The sequence below is a fragment of the Leptonychotes weddellii genome, chromosome 12 (genome assembly GCF_054177405.1).
Source record: "Leptonychotes weddellii isolate Sample4059 chromosome 12, ASM5417740v2, whole genome shotgun sequence".
Taxonomy (NCBI): domain Eukaryota; kingdom Metazoa; phylum Chordata; class Mammalia; order Carnivora; family Phocidae; genus Leptonychotes; species Leptonychotes weddellii.
Genome location: NC_138380.1, coordinates 56003452 through 56011424, shown reverse-complemented (window position 1 = coordinate 56011424; position 7973 = coordinate 56003452). Strand labels below are relative to the sequence as shown.

The following is a 7973-nucleotide window of genomic DNA, read 5'->3' as shown; positions in this document are numbered from 1 at the left end:
AAGACTGTTGAATCACAGACCTGTACCTCTGAAACAAATAATACATTATATATTAAAAAAAAAAAAGATATTAGGAAGGGAAAAATAAAGGGGGGGAATCGGAGTGGGAGACGAACCTGAGAGACTGTGGACTCTGAGAAACAAACTGACGGTTCTTTAGGGGAGGGGTGTGGGGGGGATGGGTTAGCCTGGTGATGGGTATTAAAGAGGGCACGTATTGAATGGAGCACTGGGTGTTATGTGCAAACAATGAATCATGGAACACTATATCAAAAACTAAGGATGTAATGTATGGTGATTAACATAATAAAATAAATTTAAAAAATCTTAAGCTTTTATTATGACATCTCAAACATATAAAAGTAGAATAGCATCATGAACACCCAAGTATCACTCAATCTGGTTTCAGGAATTATCAACTGGCCAATCCCCTTTACTCTATATTCCCACCTACTGCCTTCTCTGCCACCTTTCTTCTCCCCCCTCCCCTGTATTATTTTGAGGTCCTAAAAATTCCATTTTATTTATAAATATTTTGGTGTGTGTTTCTAAAAGATAAGCACTCTTTTTTTTTTTTGAGAGAGAGAGAGCATGGTGAGGCAGGGTGCAGAAGGAGAGGCAGAGAGAGAATCTTAAGCAGGGTCCACACTCAGCATGGAGCCTGACATGGGGCTCGATCTCACAACCCTGAGATCATGACCCCGAGATCATGACCTGAGTGGAAATCAAGAGTCGGTCGCTTAACTGACTGAGCCACCCAGAAGCACTCTTCTTAAAAACAATCTCAATATCATCACATGTAAAAGAAAATACTTCTTCAAAAAAATCAAATAGACTTACCCAGTTAAAGTTTTTTAAAGTTTTTTGCATTGGAAGACATCTGCCATAGAATAGTCTCTGGTTGAAAAAGGACTCTTGCCTTTCTACCACTGCTCTATATAATGCCAACATGAATATGAATAGTCATTTGTTTCCTTTTTAATGCAGAAATGGAATAACCCAAGAGCAAGTGTTTGGAAGCCATGGGTATCTAGTGGGCCAATGTATTTTTTTAAATATTAAAATGAGAAATACTTGCGTTCCTTAATCCATCATCTACCTGGGATACCCTGAAATGGGTCAGTAACAAAATGGGGTCCCCTAGAACAACATTTTGCCAAACTGGCTACACTTCAGAATGGCTTAAGGAGCTTTTAAAACTTCCTAGACTCTCCGTCAGGCATTTTGAATCAAATATCTAGGGGATGGAGCCAGTAATTTATTTTCTAGCTTTTTAACAGTCCTCCATCAGTCAGTTTTAGGAACCATTGCCTTGTTGGGGATGACAGAGGGATGGTACGTTTAGTGGCAGGAATAAAGAGATCATAAATAGAACTGGCCAGGTGAACATTTACCTGGCTGTCTTAGATCCCCCTTTTTTTTCTGTATGGTGGGATTTTCTATTGGCTTGACCTTGATGTCAAAATAAACTCAGAACTTTGTCTGATTTAGGGATGTCTCAGATCTGATAGCTAAGGGAAATCTGAGAGAGCCTAGGGGAAAGGCAATATATGGAGTAAACACGTTTCCTTCCATGGACCGTGTATATACTTTATGCTAAGAGGTGTAAGGAATCCTAGACATTTACAAGTAGTCCTCCTCATCTCAGAAAAGATAGAGACCAGTTAGAGACTTAGAGGTAAAGTACTAACTAGTGCCTACAGTGTTGCTTTTCTATAATCCTTGTGGGAACTTTGCATATCACAGATTTCAGTGATCATTTCATAGCCAATTATTTTGGGACTAACAGGTATGATCAGGAAAAATCACAGGTGTATTATAGTAACATCTAAATAAAATGGGTGGTGCCAAATGACCTAGACCAAACCCCTGACACATCTGATTAGTAAATAAACACTTCGTCTCTCATTTACTAGACAAAGATGGTTTGTTCCCATTGCTTGATCAGTCTGTCACAACTACTCATGCTGAAAACTGGTGATTGTTTTAAATTTTACAGAGAGAGTTTTAATCATAAACATGACATACATTAGCTGTGTGACTGAATGCAAGTTACTTAATTTCCCTGAGTTGCAGCCTTCTCACCTTAAAATGGTGATCCTACCTCTCTTACAGGGTTATATTCTGAAAGGCTTGTAAGTCCTCCGGCATGATTATCTGGCACCTACATCAGACATTCACTCAAGAAGTATTTGAATGACTACCTCCTGCTGCCAGGTGTTTGGAAGACAGCAGTAAGCAAAACTGAGATGGGTACGGTTTCTGCCTCCCGCGTAGAAAGTACGCTCCACCAGGGTTGGGAATTTAACTATTGGTGTATCCCTAGCTCTTAAAACACTGCACAGCACGTGCACATACTAATTACTCACATATCTACATAATGAGCAAGTGAACGAAGGTTACTCTTAATGAGGGAGTCAGACAAAAGGTAATCAAAAAACAAATATAAAATGTGGAAAGTGCTATGAAGGAAACAGAGGGCAGAGGAATGAACAACAGGAATGACTTCCTTTTGATATGGTTGTTTAAGAACGTTTTTCTAATCTGTCCGAAGAGCTATGGGAAGACTAGAAGGAAAAGCATTTCAGGCAGAGGGAATATGAGACGCAAAGGGCAATCACCAAGTGGAGTTGAGAACTGAGAGAAACTAGCATGGTCGAAACTAGTGGGAAAAGGAGAAAATGGCAGGACGTGAAGTTGAACGAGTGGGGTAAGACATTTTTATCCAGTTTCACAACTGTGTTTTTAGTGAGAATACTTGGCTTTTAGTTATATTTATATATATTTATGTATCTATATATTAATTACAAATTACTGCTATTTGTGTTGAAATCTGCCATAATTTTTCATTTGTTTGACCATTTCTGTTTCTTTTTAATGTCTTTTTTCCTTCTTTTGATTTATTGAGTATTTTATTCTTTTTTATTGCAAATTTTTCTATGATTCTTACAACATACAACCTTGATTTAGTGAGGTTGAATATAAACTAGCACTTTTGCCACTTCTACTTTTTGGACAATACAAAAACATAAAGCACTTTCAACTGCATTTGCTTCCCTGGTGATATAGAGGCTATTACTGTTGTATATTTCATACACATTGAAGAGCTTCTACACTGTTTATTGCTATTTATTGCACACTTATTCTTTCTGCTCTCTACTTTTTCTTGAATATCTTGAGGTATAATCTGGGATCATTTTCCTTCTGCCTGAAGAACTTCTTTTACTATTTTCTCTAGTGTGATCCGCTGACAACAAATCCTCCCAAGTTTGGTTTCTGAAAATACATATTTTGCTTTTATTTTTAAAGAATATTGTTACTGTGTATAGAAGTTTAAGTTGGTTTTTGTTGTTTTTAGCACTTTAAAGCACATCATTCTAGGGGCACCTGGCTGGCTTAGTTGGTGGAGCGTGCGACTCTTGATCTCAGGGTTGTAAGTTTGAGCCCCACATTGGGTGTAGAGATTACTTAAAAATAAAAAATCTTTTAAAAATAAAAATTAAAAAAGTATGTCATTCTGTTGTCTTGTTGGGAGGTCAGCTATTAATATAATGTTTTAGCTTATATGAGGGTAATATGTCTTTTATTCTCTGGTCACTTACAAGATTGTTCTTGGTGTTCAAGTTTTGCAATTTGACTATGTGTCTAGGGGTGGTTTTCTTTGTATCTCTTTCAGTTGGTATTTGTAGAGTTTCCTCAACTCATGCCTGTCAGATAACACCCACATCTGGTGATCTGTGAGTCTGTCTTCTGTTTTTTAATTAAATTTTACCCTATTATATTTCTGTTTTTCTCCTGACCACCATACATCATAAATAAAACTTCAGTGATATTTGAGGCTCTGGGTGTCATCCTCCAGGAAGAATTGACTTTCTGTTGGGGCGCCTGGGTGGCTCAGTTGGTTAAGCGTCTGCCTTAGGCTCAGGTCATGATCCCAGGGTCCTGGGATCGAGCCCCACATCGGGCTCTCTGCTCAGCGGGAAGCCTGCTTCTCCCTTTCCCACTCTCCCTGCTTGTTTCTGCTCTCACTAACTCTGTCAAATAAATAAATAAAATCTTTAAAAAAAAAAAAAAGAATAGACTTCTGTTGCTGGCAACTAGCAAGGGTTCATCTCTCTGGGCTTCCTTTTTCTTTTGGCTCTTTCCCCCAAATCTTTAGTGTCTCTGCAGCCCTCAGATCCCTTCAAATAGATTTAAAAACACTAATTGTCTAGCTTTTCTACTTTGTCTTAAGTAGAAGGTTGGTCTGAAAGAAGTAAAAACAGTAAAATGTACTCTAACAGCAATAGGGAAGTATTCAAGGGTTTGATATCATCTGATTCCTATTTTAGGATGATGTTTAAAATTATTTATTTTGTCATCTCTTCCCTTAAAATGTCCCTGAAGTTGCCTTTTATCTTCATTTCCACTGTTATCATCCTGATCTGAACTCTCATTACTAGCTTGGGTCTTGCTTTTATCTCGCTCTCTTGGGCCCTGAAGGCCATGCTACATATCAAGGTTAGATTCTTTTTCCTGAGATCCTGTTTCTTTTATGTCTAGATTTGGAACTTAAAAATAGCCATGCAATCCTTTTACCTAAGTAAATAGTTTTTAGTAGTCACATTTTATAGAAGAGCAAAGTGGCTTGAGGGGCCTAAGGAGCTTGTTTGGTCCAGATGGAGCGACAGGTTGAACATAGGCTTCTTGAATTTCAGAAGGTAGAGCCATTATTTTCTGTTACTGAGATGTATTCTACTCAGACTGTATTTACTCTGAATGTTGCTGCTGCAGACAAAGCTAAAATTGAAATAATAAGAAAAAGTTAAAACCTTTGTTGTTGTTGATGCTCACTGATATCAAAGTTGCTTGGCTGGAGCTTTTTTTCACAGATGTTCAGAGATTTTTTTCCTGAGAGGTTTAACACTGGCCTATATAATTGTTAGTAATATTTTAGAATAGGAATCCTTTCTATTTATATACATAAACAGATTTAAGATGATTTCACATACACACACATAACACACATGTAGATACACACATGCATGAGAATTTTAAAAAGGATATAAGACATTAAATTTAGTGCTTTGCAATTTTTATTATCTAATCAAAAAATATATATTTTTAAAGGATCAGAGCAATTTGTCTCCTGGACTACAAATTCTATCTTTAACTTGATGTTTCCTAGGTACTATGATAGTCTTACTTTGGGATGTTTTTAGGCACATCAAGTGCTTAATTAACTTATTTCACCATATACTGGGCTTCATGTATGCTCACAAGCCTGGATCTAGATTGGGGGGTGTAAGGAAGCAGACTTCTGTCATTTTGTCTTAAAATAAAATTGCTATTAATGTCCTACTCATTAATCTGTGCCCTAATATCTGCTGTTTATACTTACTGGCTTAAAGTTTCAATTCCATCTCAAATATACCTTAAATTCTTGATATCATTGAAGTCTAACTTACATATGTTGAACAATAACTGGATTCCCATAAATCCTGGAGTGACTTATTTAGTCCCCTGGGTTTGAAATACTAGAATTTCAGACCTGATAGAATAGAAAAAATTAGACTAAAATGGTGGTGGTGATGACTTGTAAGAGCTTAGGTTCTGGAACCAAATTGACTCGTCCAAGTGTTGGTTTTACCATTTATCAGCTATGTACCTTTGGATAGGTTGCTTAACCTCTCTGGCCACAATATTATCAACAATAAAAATCAGATAACAATAATATGCCCTTTTGGAGTCGTCATAAGGATTAAAATAATCATGACATGTTAAATATTTAGAATCTTGTCCTGCTATCTTAGTAAGTAATATATTATTTTTATTATGACTAGTATACCAATAAAATTTTCTCTGAAGTGGCCCAGATATAATAGGGTTTGTGTGGAAGATCCTTGCAATCCCTGGCATTCTGTCAATTAATGTAGTTTTCAGAGATTCTTCAGCGGTGTGAATGAGCTAGAACTCTCTCCAATCTGATGTTGTTTAGATCTGTACCAGTTCTGCATATGGCAGTCTCTGGTCCCTATACTACTAAGCAAATATTTATTTAAAACGCAGTGTTGAGGGTGCCTGGGTGGCTCAGTTGGTTGGGCGACTGCCTTTAGCTCAGGTCATGATCCTGGAGTCCCAGGATCGAGTCCCGCATCGGGCTCCCTGCTCGGCGGGGAGTCTGCTTCTCCCTCTCCCGCTCCCCCCTCTCGTGCTCACTCTCTCTCTCTCTCAAATAAATAAATAAAATCTTCAAAAAACAACAACAACAACAAAAAAAACCGCAGTGTTGCGAGGACGAGTAGATTCTGACCCAAATTAAACATGAGATAATTAAAGAGATTTTTCGGGAGGCAGCAGTAAAAGTGTGCTTCCTGGCTGCAGAGAGGAATGTTCAGGGACGTCTGATTCCAAAGGAGGAGCAGTAAGCAGCCACCCACAGATTCCACCTCGCTGGCGTTTCTCTGGCCCCATTTGTAATTGAAAGTCGGGTGGACAGAGGGCTTCTGCCGTATCCTGGAAGTCATTAATATTTCTAAGTAATACATGTTACCACTTTAATTACACAGGCTTGCCGAAATGTTGGTGGCCTCAGGTTTCCCGGGTGTAGTGTAATACTAAATTGGCCATGTCTACAAACAGGATGTCATTGTCATTCCTTTCAAACTACACAGCAGTCATCTGGTAATGTGTGAACACCTGGGTTTGCACCTCCTTTAACCTGAAGCAAAAGGGAGAGGAATAGCCTGAGTCTAGTTTTGCGTTTGTGAGAGCTGACCCATGGCTCTCCATCTCTTTATAAACATCGTAGTTGGATATGCGCCTAGGTATGTGTAAGTTTGTATTTTTTAGAACAGCTCTTTGAGGGAACCATTACTTTTGCTATATTATGTACAGCAACGTGGGTGCTAATGAAGGTTAAGTACTAATAATAACAATACCAGTAATTTACAGGTGAGGCATTGGTGACTCACTACTTACTGTGTGTTCAGTATTTAAACTTGGTTATGCACATGTATCAGATATTTCTTATATGAACTTAACTTTTAAGATATTCAATCACTGGAGTCATTGTCAAGGAAGAGCACTTTAAATACTTTTTGTTTTTTTGTTTTTTTACTTTTAATTTTGGAACAGTTTTAAATTTGGAGAAAAGTTGCAAAAACTGAACTAAAAAAAATGAAAAAAAAATTTTCTGTGCATCCTTATCCCAGAGACTTCATGCAAGGTTGGCCAATTGTCTCAATAATGTCCTTTATGACATGGGATGCACTCCAGGATCGATTGTGGTACCTGGTTGTCTCATTTATTCTGAAACAATTCCTCCTTTCCTTGACTTTTTTTTTTTTAACTTTCTTTTCTTTTAAGATTTTATTTATTTATTTATTTAACAGAGGGAGAGAGAGAGAGAAAGAGCACAAGCAGGGGGAGCAGCACACAGAGGCAGAGGGAGAAGCAGGCTCCCCGTGGAGCAGGGAGCCCGATGAGGGGCTCGATCCCAGGACCCTGGGATCATGACCTGAGCCGAAGGCAGAGGCTTAACGACTGAGCTACCCAGGCGTCCCTTTCCTTGACTTTCTTGGCCATATCACTTTTGAAGATTAAAGGCCAGTTTTTGGAGGCTGTCCCTCCATTTGGGTTTATCTAATGTTTCCTCATAATTATATCCAGGTTATGCATTTTTTGAACAAAATCTCACAGAAGTGATGCTTTGCTCTTTTCTTTGCATCTAATCATATGGCACATGGTGTCAGTTTTTTTCATTACTGGTGATGTTAACTTTGATGGTGTCTCTGAGGTTTCTCTACTATAAAGGTATGATGTTTTTATATTTTGGAATTAGTAATTATTATGTGGGGAGAAATTTTGAGACTGTAATCCTGTTCCTCTGCTTACATTCACTGATTAGTTTTAGCATCCTTGGAAAATAATAGCTAATAATAAAAATAATAATAGCTGTTGCTATTTCTTACCTGATTATTACTGTACTGGTT

At 37.8% G+C, this 7973-nt stretch overlaps 1 long non-coding RNA gene across 1 annotated transcript in view; it reads left to right on the top strand.

Moving 5' to 3' along the window:
* Positions 1–2063: 2063 nt before the first annotated feature.
* LOC145716551 (uncharacterized) overlaps positions 2064–7973 on the top strand; it is a 121534-nt gene continuing 115624 nt past the window's right edge. The window contains exon 1 of the long non-coding RNA XR_014139320.1: positions 2064–2253. This is a non-coding gene — a long non-coding RNA (uncharacterized LOC145716551). The remainder of the gene's footprint in view (positions 2254–7973) is intronic.